At 41.9% G+C, this 16,076-nt stretch overlaps 1 pseudogene; it reads right to left on the bottom strand.

Moving 5' to 3' along the window:
• Positions 1-6,091: 6,091 nt before the first annotated feature.
• The window catches only part of LOC134348595 (uncharacterized), a 69,375-nt pseudogene continuing 59,390 nt past the window's right edge, over positions 6,092-16,076 (bottom strand).

The following is a 16,076-nucleotide window of genomic DNA, read 5'->3' on the forward strand; positions in this document are numbered from 1 at the left end:
ACTCTAAGACATAAGAGCAGAGTTAAGTCATTTAGCCCATCAAGTCTGCTCTGTTATTCCCATCACAGCTACTTTATTATTCCTCTCAAATCTAGCTAACTGATGCCACAATATTTAATAGTTATTCCTATTTAATAACAAGTGATAACTGAACATTATGACAGTGTTTTTCACTATGCTTTCACGACTATTCATATTTAAGGATGACGATCAGATATTGTTGTAAAATATTTTGTCTTAAAATTATACATTTGTGTCCCCTGGGTTTCACCAAAGTTTCTGAACCCTGTTTCAATTTTCTCTATGTCACTATTGTCTGGCTACTGGATGGCTGCTTCCTATCACTTAGAATCAACATTGATGACGCAAGTAGCTCATAAAAAGGATTAAATTGATGAACAAGGACAATTAAAGAGGTAGAGTGAGATTGTGAGCCCTGAGGCAGAATTAAAAGTTCTGCCTAAAGTACTATAGAGGCAGTTGACTTGGTGTCCAGTTGAGGGGGAAGGGGCATTGATGTGCTGAACCTATGCACCACGCTATCTCCTAAGGACTCAACAAATGAAGCGCAACAATTGGATGGTGCTATTGAATCACCCTCTAGACCCTGACCACCAGTAATGAAAAATAAAAACAGCAGAATCTGGGAATCTGAAATATAAACAGAAGATAATGGAAATGCTCAGCAAGTCAGATATCACATGAAGGAGGGAAAAAAAGCTAACCTAACAGGTCAGGCCCTTTGTCAGAACTAACAAACTGAGGAAACAAGCTAATTTTATGCATTGGAGAGGGAGTTAGGTCATGGCTAGGACAGAGGATAAAATCTCAATAGACTGAGGCCACAGTTTCCTTCAGGCTAATTTTAAGCCATTTGGTTAACAGTTTAATGAGGAAACTTAGAGGGAAAAAAGCACAAATAAAAGATACATAAAAGCTGTGATATCCAGGGCTATAAGAAATTCTCAATAGGTCAGGGTGAATTGATGAAGAGAGCAGAATTGAGATAGTTACGTAAAGGGTGACTTACATTATGACTAAAACCAAATAAACTGAGTAACACAGGATTCTGCTCCTAATTAAGGTTTGTGGGAGTTGAAGACACATGTCTGCTCATTTATATGAGAAATTATCTTCCAAATACACTTTCTTTCCTTCAGTATAAGAGCAATCTGCCCCTAAGTGACATCTTTCTACATATGCAAGAGGCAATCTGCTGTGCTACATGGGTAACAGGTCTGTGTCAACTGAATACAGTATTATGCTTATGATTGTAACTTTAGTGGTTTACAAGAGCAACCCGTGGAATCCCTCTGCTCCATGGGAATATCAAACTGTTCCCTTGAAGTATGTTGCTGCTCTTCCTCGTGTCACAGAGTCTAGCGCCCTGCAATGAAATCATACCTTGCTCAGTGAGAAGATGACTCCATGACAAAGGGCCATGACTCCATGATGGACACTAGCCTCACCAACATCGAGGACATCTTCAAAAGGCGATGCCTCAAAAAGGCAGCATCCATCATTATGGACACCCATCACTTAGAACCTGCCCTATTCTCATTACTACCATCAGGAAGAATGGAGAAGATACTGGAGCCTGAGTGTCCAGCCTGCACGCGTCGGCACCTCCAAGTCTCCTCCAGCTAACAAGCGTCACTTGCCATTTGTTTCCAACTCATCCCTTGCAGCCTACTTAAACCAGGATCTCATACACAGTCCTTGTTCACCCCTTGAACCAGCCAGCCCCAGCCATTTGCTGTTAGTCTTCAGTTACCTTGTTGCCTGTGGTGTTTAGTACCTGTTCTCTTATTTTGTAGCCTCTCGTCACTTGTTATTTTTGCAGTCTATGACTGAGGTTATCATTGCTGAATCAACTCCACTGGTCTGCCTTTGGGTCAAGCCTCCCCTACATTTCCTGACACCTGAAGACACACAGTCAGCAATTTAGGAACAACTCTTTCCCCTCTGCCATCAGATTTATTAATGGTACATGAACTCATGAAAACTACCTCATTATTTTTGATCTCTTTTTCACTACTTGTATTTTATATCTGTATATTTCTTATTGTAATTTTGGTATTTTATGTACATGTTGCACTGTACTGCTGTGCAAAACAACAAATTTCACAACATATGTCAATGATAATAAACCTGATTCCGAATACTTAACTGGGGAGGAACAAGTGTCAGGTGTAAATGGTCGGTGATGAGTTGAAGGTGGCGGTTGGTTACGGAGAGCTTTCATGTATCAATGAAATTTACTTCGAGGTATCAGGACAAATCATGAAATTTCTTTTGACGTTACTCATTTTTAAGGATGTCCTCATGTCTTACATAGTCTAGTGTAGCCTCGTGTTGTCTCACTTGGTCTCGTGTAGTTTTGTGTTGTTTCATGTAGCACCATGGTCCTGGAGGAATGTTGTTTCATTTTTACTGTGTACTGTTCCAGCAGTTTATGGTCGAAACGACAATAAAAAGCGACTTGACTTGATTTGACTTGGTGACCAGGCAACAGTTGCCCTTACTCATCGAGTTCTGTGAACGGTAGCCCACAAGATGTGTTGGTCTCCTAAAGCACAGTAGATCTGATCTGGACCCAACTGCTCTTATTTTAAGCTAATGTCCTGTAGGGTGAGTGTAGTGTTCTACCCGTCTTTCTTGTTTCCTCGGCCTACTCTTTGGCAGCAGTAATGTGTGTTGCAGTTGTCTTTATGTGATGAAAAGTGGGCCCTATAGTGCTAAAGCTTTATTTAATATCCCAGTTTTTTTGTTACTGATTTTTCTACTGATTTTGAGTTTGGAAGGTAAAGATAGATGTCCGTTCCTGCCACACGGGACACTCACCAATATGCTTACTGACAGACTGCTCTATGACAGATGCCATAACATTTGTCATGCACCTGGCCCTGATACAGCTAGAGAACAAGGACACTTATGTTAGAATACTCTTACCGGATTTCAATTCGCCATTCAACACCATTGTCCCACAGACCTTGGAGAGCAAACTCCTACCCCTCGGTCTAAATAAACCACTGCACAACAGGGTGTTGGTCTTCCTAACCAGCAGACCTCAGACGGTCAGGATGCACAACTCATATCCCTATAATGCTCAGCACAGTTGTCCTCCAGGGCTTTGTACTGAGTCCACAGCTATATACTCTGCACACACACCACTGCATGGCCAAACTCCTGAGCAATCACATTGAAAAGTTCGCTGATAACGCAGTGGTGGTGGGGCTCATCACCAATAACAACGATACAGCCTGCAGAGAGGAGGTGGAAGAGCTCAAGGCCTGGTGCCAGGCAAATAACTTCTTCCTCAATGTCAACAAGACAACGGAGATGGTTATCAATTTCAGGAGAACTTGTATCATTCTCATTCCTCTTTCCATCAGCTTCACAGCAGTGGTAACTGCGAGCAGTTTCAAACTCCTGGCAGTGCACTTCTCGCTTGACCTCTCATGATCTCAGAACATATTACACACAATCAGGAAAGGACATCAATGCCTCTATTTTTTGAGGAGGCTGCAGAGAGCTGGACTGTGCACACCAATATTCGTCACTATCTACAGGTACACAGTAGAGAGCATCCTAACGTGCTGTGTCAATGCATGGTATGGAAACTGCACTGTGGTGGACAGGAAAGCTTTACAACAGGTGGTCAAACACTACCAGTGCATCATGACCACCAGCCTACCTGCCATCAAGGACATATATACAGAAATATTCTGGGAACAGGCCAGCAATATCGTGATGAATCCCACCCACTCTGCTCATGGGCGGCTTTCCCACTCTGATCAGGGAGGAGGCTACAGAGAAACCACGCCCGGCCTATCAGACTCAAAAACAGTAACTTTCCCCAAGAAGTAAGGTTTATCAACACCTCCATTCACACAACCCACTCCACCACACCCCCTAGCACCACTCTTTATCATTTCCTGTCAGATATACCTTATGTACAGACACTCTTGTACCTAACATCTCTTTCTGTACATACTGTATAATCAACCTATATGTACTGGATCAGCTATCTTATGAATTTATCTTTATTGCATGTTTTTATTATTGTATTCTTTATCTTCATGTGTTTTTACATGTTGCATCACATCTGAATTAACAATTATTTTGTCTCCTTTACATCTTGTGTACTGGAAATGATATTAAACAATCCTGAATTGTGAATTGTATGTCAGATTGGGTAAAATGGGTGGACTTTGCTCCTCTCATTCTGAGAAGCAAGAACAGAGATCATTAGTCCAAAGGACTGGGATCCATTGAAATGAAGGGAGGATATGCCCATAATTGCCCTGAACACTGAACAACTTTTATGGTACTTGCAAGAGAAACATGAAATTTTCTAATTTCAAGAATAGTGGAAGCATGTTTCTCCCATTAAAGAAGTTTGGACACTGGAGTTCATGATATGCTGTGTGCAACTTATCTCATAATATTGAGGGCATGGCCTTTTACAGGTCAAAATCAAAGTAAATTTTATCATCAGAGTACATGATGGCAGCAGTGAGAAAAGAACATTGCCTGGGAAGGCAGGATCTCTGATGACAGTTGCTGCTTTCCTGTGAGAGTGTTTCATGTAGATGTGCTCAGTGGTTGGGAGGGCTTTACCCGTGATGTAGTGGGCCAAATCCACTATCATTTGTAGGATTCTCCACTCAAATGCATTGGTGTTTGCATACCAGCCCCTGATGCACTCTCCACTACACATCTGTAGAAGTCCGTCAAAGTTTTAGATGTCATGCTGAACCTCTGCAGACTCTTAAGAAAGTAGAAGCACTATCATGTTTTCTTCACAAATACACTTACATGCTGGGTCCAGAACAGGTCCTCTGAAATAAGAACACCCAGGAATTTAAAATTGCTAACCCTCTCCACCTCTAATCCTCCAAGCTCAGGGACTCCGGTTTCCCTCTCCTGATGTCTACAATCAGTTCCTTCGTCTTATTGACATTGAGTGAGAGGTTGTTCCTATCACACCACTCAGACAAATTTTCAACCTCCTTCCTGTATGCTGATTTATCACCTCCTTTGATTCGGCCCACAACAGCAAACTTGAATATGATATTAGAGCTGTGCTTTGTCACCGTCATAGGTGTAAAGCGAGTAGAGCATGGGTCTAAGCACAAAGCCCTGTGGTGCACCTGTGCTGATAGAAATCATGAAAGAAATGTTGTGATCAAGCTGAACTGACTGGGGTCTACAAGTGAGGAAATCCAGGATCCAATTGCATAATAAGTTACCGAAGCCAAGGTCTTGGAGCTTATTAATTAGTTTTGAGGGGATGATGGCAAGAATGGTTAAATGCTGAGCTTCCTGATGTATGCAGCTTTGCTATCCAGATGTTCCAGGATTGGGTGAAAAGCCAACGAGGTGGCATCTGCTGTGGACCTGTTGCCGTAATAGGCGAATTGGAGTGGATCTAAGTCACTTCTCAGGTAAGAACTGGTATGTTTCATCACCAGCCTCTCAAAACACTTTAGCACTGTGGATGTAGGTGCAACTGGGTGATAGTCATTGAGACAGGTCATCACGCTTTTCTTGGGCACAGGTGTGATTGAAGCCAGCCTAAAGGAGGTGGGTACCACACACTGACAAAGCGAGAGGTTAAAGATCTCAGTGAGCACACCAGCCAGTTGATCAGCACAGGTATTTAGTATGTGGCCAGGTACCCCATCTGGTCCAGATGCTTTCCTTGGATTCACCCTCTTGAAGTTAGCCCGCACGTCAGCTTCAGATACTGAGACCGAAGGATTATTGGGAGATTTGGGAATTCGCGATGGTACCTCCATGTTCTGATGGTCAAAGCCAGCGTAGAAGTCTTTGAGCTCATCTGGAAGCAAAGTCCTGCTATCTCTCATTCTGCTTGCTTTAACTTTATAGGAATTTATAGCATTCGAACACCTGTAAACCTTTCAACAATGTTTCTTTGTGAAGTAGCTGCCAACTTGTCTTTTTGCAGAAAATCAATGCATATTGCTTTATAAGTTCTTTATTTAATAAATCACCTTTTCATTTAATTTCTTGATTAGAGTCAAGTATCATAGAGACAAATACTGAAGCAGAAATAAACAAACTGCTAGAAGAACTCCATTTCAGGGTAGCCCAAAATATCAGCAATCCCTTCCACCCTCAGCTCAACCTGTTGAGTTCTTCCTGCAGTTTGTTTGTTTTGATCCAGGTTCCACCATCTGCAGCCTTTTATGTCTCCAGAGAAATACTGATGATACGTTGTCAGAAAAGCAAATTCCTGAAAATCAGAATCAGAATCCAGATTCACAAACATGAGAAAATCTGCAGATGATTGATATACATAGCAACACACACAAAATGCTGGAGGAACTCAGCAGGCCAGGCAGCATCTATAGAACAGAGTAAACAGTCAACACTTCAGGCCAAGACCCTTCCTCAGGACTGGAAAGAAAGAGGAGAAGCCAGAGTAAGAAGGTGAGGGGAGTGGAGGAAGAAGAACAAGATGGTAGGTGATGGGTGAAACTTGGAGAAAGGGAGGAGGTGGAGTAAAAAGCTGGGAAGCTGATTGGTGAATTGAATTGAATTTACTTTATTTCTTACACCCTTCACATACATGAGGAGTAAAAATCTTTACATTATGTCTCCATCTACAGTCAATGTAAAATAGAAATACACTCAAATCAGTGTGACTTAATCAGTCTAATGGCCTGGTGGAAGAAGCTGTCCCGGAGCCTGTTGGACCTCGCTTTTATGCTGCAGTACCGTTTCCCGGATGGTAGCATCTGGAATAGACTGTGATTAGGGTGACTCAGGTCTCCAATGATCCTTCGGGTCCTTTTTGCACACCTGTCTTTGTAAACGTCCTGAATCGTGGGAAGTTCACATCTACAGATGCCCTGGGCTGTCCACACAACTCTCTGCAGAGTCCTGTGATTAAGGGAGGTACAGTTCCCATACCAGGCAGTGATGAAGGGCTGGAAAAAGGGGAATCTGATAGGAGAGGATAGAGGACCTTGGAATAAAGGAAGGAGAAGGAGCCCAGAGGGAGGTGCTGGGCAGGTAAGGAGATAAAGTAAGGGGGAAACAGAAATAGGGAATTATGAAGGAAGGGACAATTACCAGAAGTTTGAGAAATCAATGTTGATGCGAACAGTTGGAGGCTACCCAGACAGAATATAAGGTGTTGATAGTGGACAAAGGGAAACCCCTTTCTTTGAAGAAGGAGGACTTCTCAGTTGTTCTGGAATGAAAAGCCTCATCCTGAAAGCAGATTCTGTGAAGGTGGAGGAACTGAGAGAGGGGGATGACGTTTTTACAGATGACAGGGTGAGAAGAGGTATAGTCCAGGCCGCTGTGAAAATCAGTGGGTTTATAAAAGATAACAGTAGATATACTGATCCAGAAATGGGGACAGAGAGATTGAGAAGGGGAAGGGATGAGTCAGAAATGGACCAAGCAAGTTTGAGGGCTGGGTGGAAGTTGGAGGCAAAGTTGATGAGGTTGATAAGCTCAGCATGGGTCCAGGAGCAGCAACAATGCAGTCATTGATGTAGTGCAGGAACAGTTGGAGAGTGATACCAGTGTAGGCTTGGAACAAAAACTGTTCCACAAAGCCAGCAAAAAGGTAGGCATAGCTGGGACCCATGCGAGTGCCCACGACTATGTCTTTGGTTTGGAGGAAGTGGGAGGAGTTGAAGGATATATTATTAATGGTGAGGACCAGTTCCTCCAGACAGAGGAGAGTAGTGGCGGAGGGGAACTGGTTGAGTCAGTTGTCCAAAAAGAAGAGGAGAGTTTTAAGGCCTTCCTAATGGGGGATGGAGGTGCCTAGGAACTGGACAACAACAGTGAAAATAAGACAATTAGGGCCAGGGAACTTAAAGTTACTGAAAAGATCAAGAGTGTGTGAACTGTCAGGGATGTAGGTAGGAAGGGTCTGAACCGGGGGGGGTGAAGCTGAGTCAAGGTATGCAGGTATAATTTTGGTGAGGCAGGGACAAACAGCAACAATAAGTCTACCTGGACAGACAGGTTTATGGATCTTGTTTAGGAGGTAGAAACAGGAGGTGCAGGGTAAGGGAACTATGAGGTTGGTGGTGGTGGATGGGAAATCCCCAGAGTTGATAGGTTGGCGATGGTATGGGAAACAGTGGCCTGGTGTTCCTTAGTGGGGTCCTGTTCAAGGGATAAGAAAGAGGATGTGTCTGAGCATTGTTGCCTGACCTCAGCAAGGTAAAGGTCAGAATCTGGTTTATTACCACTGTCTATTATGATGTGAAATATGTCGTTTTGCGGCAACCCTAAAGTGCAAAGTCATATGTAAAATTACTATAAATTACTAAATAAAAACTGTGCAAACCAAGTAATAATGAAGTAGTGTTCATGGTAAATGGTGAAATATAAATCCCTTGCCTGAAAATTCAGATAGTGCAATGAGAAACAGTAAACTGTGCGGAATAGCTGTGTTACTGGATTTTCAGCCAATCAAACCAGCCCAAAGTTAGAGAGAGAGAGAGAGAGAGAGAGAGAGAGAGAGAGAAAGAGAGAGAGAGAGAGAGAGTGGGACATTTACACTAACTCCTCAAGGCAAAACAGAACAGACAAATATAAATACGCCATTATATCTCATTAGCCACAAGGGCTTACATAAAGCCCTCAAATGAGGCCCTAGGGAATGCATTGGATGCATTACAAGCACGCCGCAATCAACCTAGAAATGAAATGTTGAATGTTACAGGTTTTTTTTCTTGCAATTAGGAGCAAGGAGAATCCTTTGATACTTTCCTAATGATGCTAGGATTGTTAACAGTATTTGCCTAAAGCCATTTGCATTGTTTGTAGAATCTGAGAGCCCAGCATGAAGGAATGGTTGTTAAGTGATGCAGAGTTAACTGTTGAACAGTGTATACTGTATGCTGCCTCCCGGGTGCCAGGGCCCAAGACATTTCAGATAGAGTCCTCAGGGAGGGTGAACAGCCAGAAATCATGGTCCACGCAGGTACCAATGATATGGGTAGGATGAGTGTTGAGGTTCTGTATCCAGAGTTCAGGAAGGTAGGTGCTAAGTTAAAGGGCAAGACCTCCAGGTTTGCTATCCATGCCACATGCTAGTGAGGCGAGAACAAGGAAGATTATACAATTTAATACATGGCTAAGGAGTTGGTGTAGGAGGGAGGGCATAAGATTTTTTGGTCATTGGGCTCTCTTCCAGGGAAAGTAAGACCTGTACTGAAGGGATAGTTTGCACCTGAACTGGAAGGGGACTAATATCCTAATAGGAAGGTTTGTTAATGTTGACAGATGGGGTTTAAACTAGACTAGCAGGGGGATGGGAACCAGAGTGCCAAACATCTCATGGAGAGGCTGCGGAGGCAGATGTTGCGAAGACCTCTGACTAAGTTAGGAACCAAAAGGTTGAACATGGTGTGACTAGTGTCCTGAACTGTGTATATTTCAATGCAAGAAGTATCAAGGGAAAGGCAGAATGACTATGAGCTAATTGGTTTACAGAGACAATGTATAGTGAAGAGAGGTTGTTGATAAGGCAAAATTGCAGTCACCAGGATGAGTTCCAATGTAAAAGGGCGGCAAACTCATAAAGGGTGAATACAGGACTGAAGGTGTTGTATTTGAAAGCACACAGCATACGGGATAAGGTAAATGAACTTGTACACTGTTCAAGTTCAAGTGTAGAGTGAAGTTTATTGGCATTTAACTACATTTATGTATATAATGTATCTAACTATATAATGTACATAGAACTGAGATAACGTTTCTTTGAACCCAGGTGTAAAGCATATAACACACATAACACATGATAACTTTAAGACCATAAGACACAGGAGCAGAATTAGGCCATTCATCTCATCGAGTCTGCTCCACCATCCTATCTTAGCTGATCCCAGATTCAACTCAACCCTATTCACCTGCCTTCTCACCATATCTTTTGATGCCTTGACCAATCAGGAAACTATGAACTTCCGCTTTAAATATACCCATGGACTTGCCCTCCACAGCTGTCTGTGGCAGAGCATTCCACAGATTCACACTCTCTGGTTAAAAAAGTTCCTCCTTATCTCTGTTCTAAAAGATCGCCCCACAATTTTGAAGCTGTGCCCTATATTTCTGGATATCCCAACAATAAGAAACATCCTCTCCACATCCACCTTATCTGGTCCTTTCAACATTCAGTAGGTTTCAATGAGATCCCCCTGCGTTCTTCTAAATTCCAGTGAGTACAGGCCCAAAGCTGCCAAATGCTCCTTACGAAGGATAAAATCTACAGATGAATCACACATAAATATCAAACTAAAGTGCATTAATATTAAATATTGCAAGGTATGGAACAGATTAACCAGTGACACTTCACATTCAATGCGGCTGGGAGTTCAGAACCCTAATGACCTGGGGAAAAGAGTGTTTCTCATCCTGACCGTTCTTGATTTTATGCATTATCATTTCCTGGCAGATAGTAGAAAGTCAAAGAGGATGCTGGATGGATGGGTGGGATCCTTAATAATACTAAGGGACCTGTTATTCTGCGCTCCTGATAAATGTCCCTGATGGATGTTAGGGAGACACCTATGATCCTCTCAGCTGTTGTCACAGACCCTTGTAGGGACTTCTGGTCCAATACTTGACTGCTCCCAATTGGTGAAGCAGCTTGTCAGGACGCTCCTAATGGAGCTCCTGTAAAACACAGTTAAGATGAGGGGAGGGAGCCTTGCTTGCCTAAATCTTCTTAGGAAGTGGAGGCGCTGCTGTACTTTCTTGTGTAAAGAGGGGATATTAAGGGACCAAGTGAGGTCTTCCGTGATCTGAACGCCCAGAAACTTGGTGCATGTAACTCTCTCTACAGAGGAGTCATGTATTTGCAGAGGGAGTCGGTTTCTCTGCACCTTCCTGAAGTCCACAACGATTTCCTTTGTCTTCCCCACGTTCAGGCTGAGGATGTTCTTCTTACCCAAATCCACTAGCCACTCTACTTCCTCTCTATAATCCACCTCAACATTGCTCTTGATGAGGTGAACCACTGTTGTATCATCCACAAACCTGACGATACAGTTTGAGCTGGATCCTGCGACACAGCCATGCGTCAGCAGTGTGCAGCACTGTTGCAGATGGGCATGTATAATTTTGTAGACATCACTGAATCATGGCTGAAAGAAGACTATAGCTGAGATATCCAAGGATACACATTGTATTGAAAGGACAGCAGGAAGGCAGAGGGGGTGGTGTTGCTCTGTTCGTACAAATGAAATCAAATCATTAGAAAGAGATGACATGGGGTCGGTAGGTATTGGATCATTGTGGATAGAACTAAGGAACCACAAGGGTAAAAAGATCCTGATGGGAATAATATCCGGACCTCCAAGCAGTAGTGAAGATGAGGTTTACAAATTACAACAAGTGATAGAAAATGAATGCCAAAACAGCAATGTTACAATAGTCGTGGGTGATTTCAATATGCAGGTAGACTGGGAAAATCAGGTTTGTGCTGGATTTCAAGTGGGGAAGTTGCTAGAATGCCTATGAGATGACTTTTTAGAGCAGCTCGTGGTTGAGCCCACTAGGGAAACAGCTATTCTGGATTGGGTGTTGTGTAATAAAACAGAATTGATTAGAGAGTTTAAGGTAAAAGGACACTTAAGAGATGTTGCTCATCATATGATCGAACTCACCCTGAAATTTCAGGAGGAGAAACTAAAGTCAAACGTATCAGTGTTACAGTGGAGTTGAGGGAATTACAGAGGCATGAGAGAGGAGTTGGACAGAATTGATTGAAAAAGAATACTGGCAGAGACAACAGCAGAAAAGTAATGGCTGGAACTTCTGGAAAGAATTCTCACATGGATAAAGCACCGTCTGATTGGCACGAGGCAAAGAGTAGGAATAAAGGGAGCCTTTACTGGTTGACTGTGGTCACTAGTGGTGTTCCACAGTGGTCTGTGTTGGTTGGGACTGATACTTTTTAATGTTATATGTCAATGATTTGGATGATGGATTTGATGACTTTGTTGCAAAGTTTGAAGATGATATGAAGATAGGTGGAGGGGCAGGTAGTTTTGAGGAAGTAGAGAGGCTGCAGAAGGGCTTGTACAGATTAGGAGAACAGGCAAAGAAGTGGCAGATGAAATATAGTGTCCAGAAGTGTATGATCATGCACTTTAGTGGAAGAAATGAGAGGGTTGACTATTTTCTAGATGGAGAAAAAATACAAAAGAGAACTAAGGTTCAAGAGGACTTGGGGGGGGGTCCTTTGTACGGGATTCTCTAAAGGCTAATTTGCAGGTTGAGTCTGTGGTGAGGAAGACAAATTCAATGGTAGCATTCATTTCAAGAGGGCTAGATTATACAGTAAAAGCAAGTATGTAATGTTGAGACTTTATAAAGCACTGGTGAGTATTTTGAGCAGTTTTGGGCCCTTTATCTTAGAAACATTGTGCTGAAAATGGAGAAGGTTCAAAGGAGGTTCAAGAAAATGATTCCAGGATTGAATGGCTTGTCTTATGAAGAACATTTAGTGGCTCTGGGCCTGTATTCAGCAGAATTCAGAAGAATGAGGGGTGACCTAATTGAAACACAGTGAATGGTGAAAAGCCTTGATAGAGTGGATGTGAAGAGAATGCTTCCTATGGTGGGAGACTTTAAGACCAGAGGACACAGCCTCTGAATAGAAGGGCATCCTTCTTGAAAAGAGATGAGGAGGAATTTCTTTAGCCACAGAGTGGTGAATATGTGGAATTATTTGCCACAGGCAGCTGTGGAGGCCAAGTCTTTATGTATATATAAAGCAGAAGTTGTTAGATTCTTCCTTGTTTAGGGCATGAAGGGATACGGGGAGAAGGCAGGAGACTGGGGCTGAGAGGAAAATTGGAATAGCCATGATGAAATGGCAGAACAGACTCGATAGGCCAAATGGCCTAATCTGGTCCCATATCTTATGATTTTATGGCATAGATAGGCTAAATGAAAGTAGGCTTTTCCCACTGAGGTAAGGTAGGACTACAACTAGAGGTCATGGATTAAGTGTGAAAGGAGAAAAGTTTAAGGGACACATAAAGGGAAACTTCTTCACTCAGAAGGCTGTGAGAGTGTGGAGTGAGCTGCCAGCAAAAGTGGTGTGTGTGAGCTTGATTTCAACATTTAAAAGAAGTTTGGATAGGTACATGGATGGCAGGGGTATGGAGATCTATAGTGCATGTGCAGGTCAATGGGAGTAGGTAGTTTAAATGGTTTGGCACGGACTAGATGGGCTGAAGGGCCAGTTTCCGCACTGTACTTTTTTATGACTCTGTGACTCTGAACTCATTGTCTTCCATTATTTTATTCTGAGCATGTGTTATTACACAATGATACCTCCAGTTAATCCTCAGCTTATTCACTGAGATGCTCAAGGAAACAAAGTTGTGAAAAAAAAATCATCTTTGCCTGTGAAATTATTGTTCAGTCATATCCAATCTATTGTTAACAAGGTAGTCACTTCAGTCTTCTGAAAAAGGTTTCCTTTCCAAGGATAAACTGACAATCCATATCCATTGTTGTTTCTGATTGACTTTGGATTACATGTATTTTGCCACAAAGTTGTGTTTAAAATTAACTAACAGACACAAGTGAAATTGACATTTTAAGGTCATATTTGTTCATTTCAGAGCATCATATGCATTTATTGGTGGATCTGAGAGCAAGGGTTACAGTTTCATCTTGGTCAAATACTCCTTCAGAAATAATAACATGCACCATTCAAGCTTGCCTGAAGTCAAGTTAACCAGCTGTATTTTCTAAGGTTAAGCTAATTTTAATAATTATGCCAAACTTCCATTCATCTGTTTGCAAATTTGTCATTCAACGGGCAGGATCCTGGTAACTACAGCATCTTCAATGAGACAGATTTTGAGAAAAATCCAGAGATTCTTCAGAGTCCATAAATAGGATTCACCATCTCCCCCAGAAGTTTTCATGTTTTGTTGTTTTGCAACACTGGATCACAATGTATTTAATTTAGCTTTTTTGACACTGATCAACAGAAAAAGACTCTTCATGTCAAAGTGAAAACAGATCTCTACAAAGTGGTCTAAATTAATTAGAAGTATAAAACACAAAATAATTGATTGCATGAGTATTCACCCCCTTTAATATGACACACCAAATCATCACTGGTGTAGCCAATTGGTTTTAGAAGTCACAAAATTAGTTAAGTAGAGATCATGATGTGTAGTCAAGGTGTTTCAATTGATTGTAGTAAAAATACACCTGTATCTGGAAGATCCAACTGCTGGTGAGTTAGTATCCTGGCAAGAACTACAGCATAAACACAAAAGAACACCAAAGCAACCCTGTGAACAGCTTATTGAAAAGCACAAGTCAGGAGATGGGAACAAGAAAATTTTGAAGTCACTGAATATTACTTGGAGTACAGTTAAGTCATTCATCAAGAAATGGAAAGAATATAGCAAATTGTAAATCTACCCAGAGCAGGCCATCCTCAAAAACTTAATTACCATGTAAGAAGGGGTCTAGTGAGGGAGGCCAACAAGAGAGCTATGACAACTTTGGAGGAGTTACAACCTTCAGTGGCTGAGATGGGAGAGACTGCACACACTTTGCCCGGTTGCTTCATCAGTCTCAGCTTTATGGGAGAGTGGCAGAGAGAAAGTCACTGTTGAAAAAAACTCATATCAGATCTCAGCTATAGTTTGCTAAAAGGCATGTGGGAGACTTTGAAGTCAGCTGGAAGAAGGTTCTATGGTCTGATGAAACCAAAATTGAGCTTTTTGCCCATCAGACTGAATGCTATGTTTGGCATAAGCCAAACACCACACATCATCAAATACACACCATCCCTGCAGGGAAGTATGGTGGTGACTGCATTATGCTGTGGGGATGCTTCACTGCAGCAGGTCCCAGAAGGCTTGAAGATAGAGGGTAAAATGAATGCAGCAATATACAGGGAAATCCTGGAAGAAAACCTGATGCAGTCTGTAAGAGAACTGTGACTTGGGTGAAGATTTGTACATCAGCAAGACAATGACCCCAAGCATAAAGCCAAAGCTACATAGGAATGGCTTAAAAACAACAAAGTTAATGTCGTGGAGTGGCCAAGTCAGAGTCCAGAGTTCAATCCGATTGAGAACTTGTGGCTGGACTTGAAAAGGACTGAGGACTGTTCACTCATGATCCCAATGCAATCTGACAGAGGTCAGCAGTTTTGTAAAGAAGAATGGAAAAAGAATGGGGAAAAATTGCAGCGTCCAGATGTGCAAAGCTGAGAGAGACCTATCCACACAGACTCAAGGCTGTAATGAGTCTATCAACATAGACTCATTGCTGCCAAAAGAGCATCTACTAAATACTGATGTGAAGGGAGTGATTACTTATGCAATCAGTTAATTTGTATTTTATATTTGTAATTAATTTAGATCATTTTGTAAAGATCTGTTCTCATTTTGACACAAGAAAGTTTTTTGATCAATATCAAAAAAGCCAAATTAAATCCAATGTGATTCAGTGTTGTAAAACTATAAACTTCCAAGGGGGGGCAGGGTGAATACTTCTTTTAGGCACTGTATGGATTTGGACAATGGACTGTGGAATTTTTCAGTCTTACAATCTTTATATTCTGTGTTTTTTCTGTTCCTTCTCAGATTTTTTGTGCAGGAAAGGGAGGTATGCAGGTTGATGTTCTACTTGTGTTTTTGTGCATGGAGAGGGTATTTGGGGGTCAATGTTTTTGTTGGGTTTTGTGTGGGGGAGGTCATTTGGGGGAGTTTGATGATCATGTTGTCATTCATTTTTTTGTGCGGGGAGTCAGTTTGCTGTTTCTCTTTGAGTTGACCTTCATGGTTTTCTTTGTTTCATGACTATCTGGGGAAGAAGAATCTGAGTTGCATATTGCATACCTACTTTGATAATAAATGACCCCTTGAACCTTTGAATTCTCTATATACTGAAGAATCATAGAATCATTAGGCTGCAGAAGAGGTCATTCAGCACATTGATCTTATTCTGGTTCTTTGTTCAGCAACTGGAAGAGTACATTCTTTCCCTAAAAAATCCTTTCTGCAAATTACTTCAGACCAAATGCCTGTCAA

The sequence above is a fragment of the Mobula hypostoma genome, chromosome 1 (genome assembly GCF_963921235.1).
Source record: "Mobula hypostoma chromosome 1, sMobHyp1.1, whole genome shotgun sequence".
Lineage (NCBI taxonomy): Eukaryota > Metazoa > Chordata > Chondrichthyes > Myliobatiformes > Myliobatidae > Mobula > Mobula hypostoma.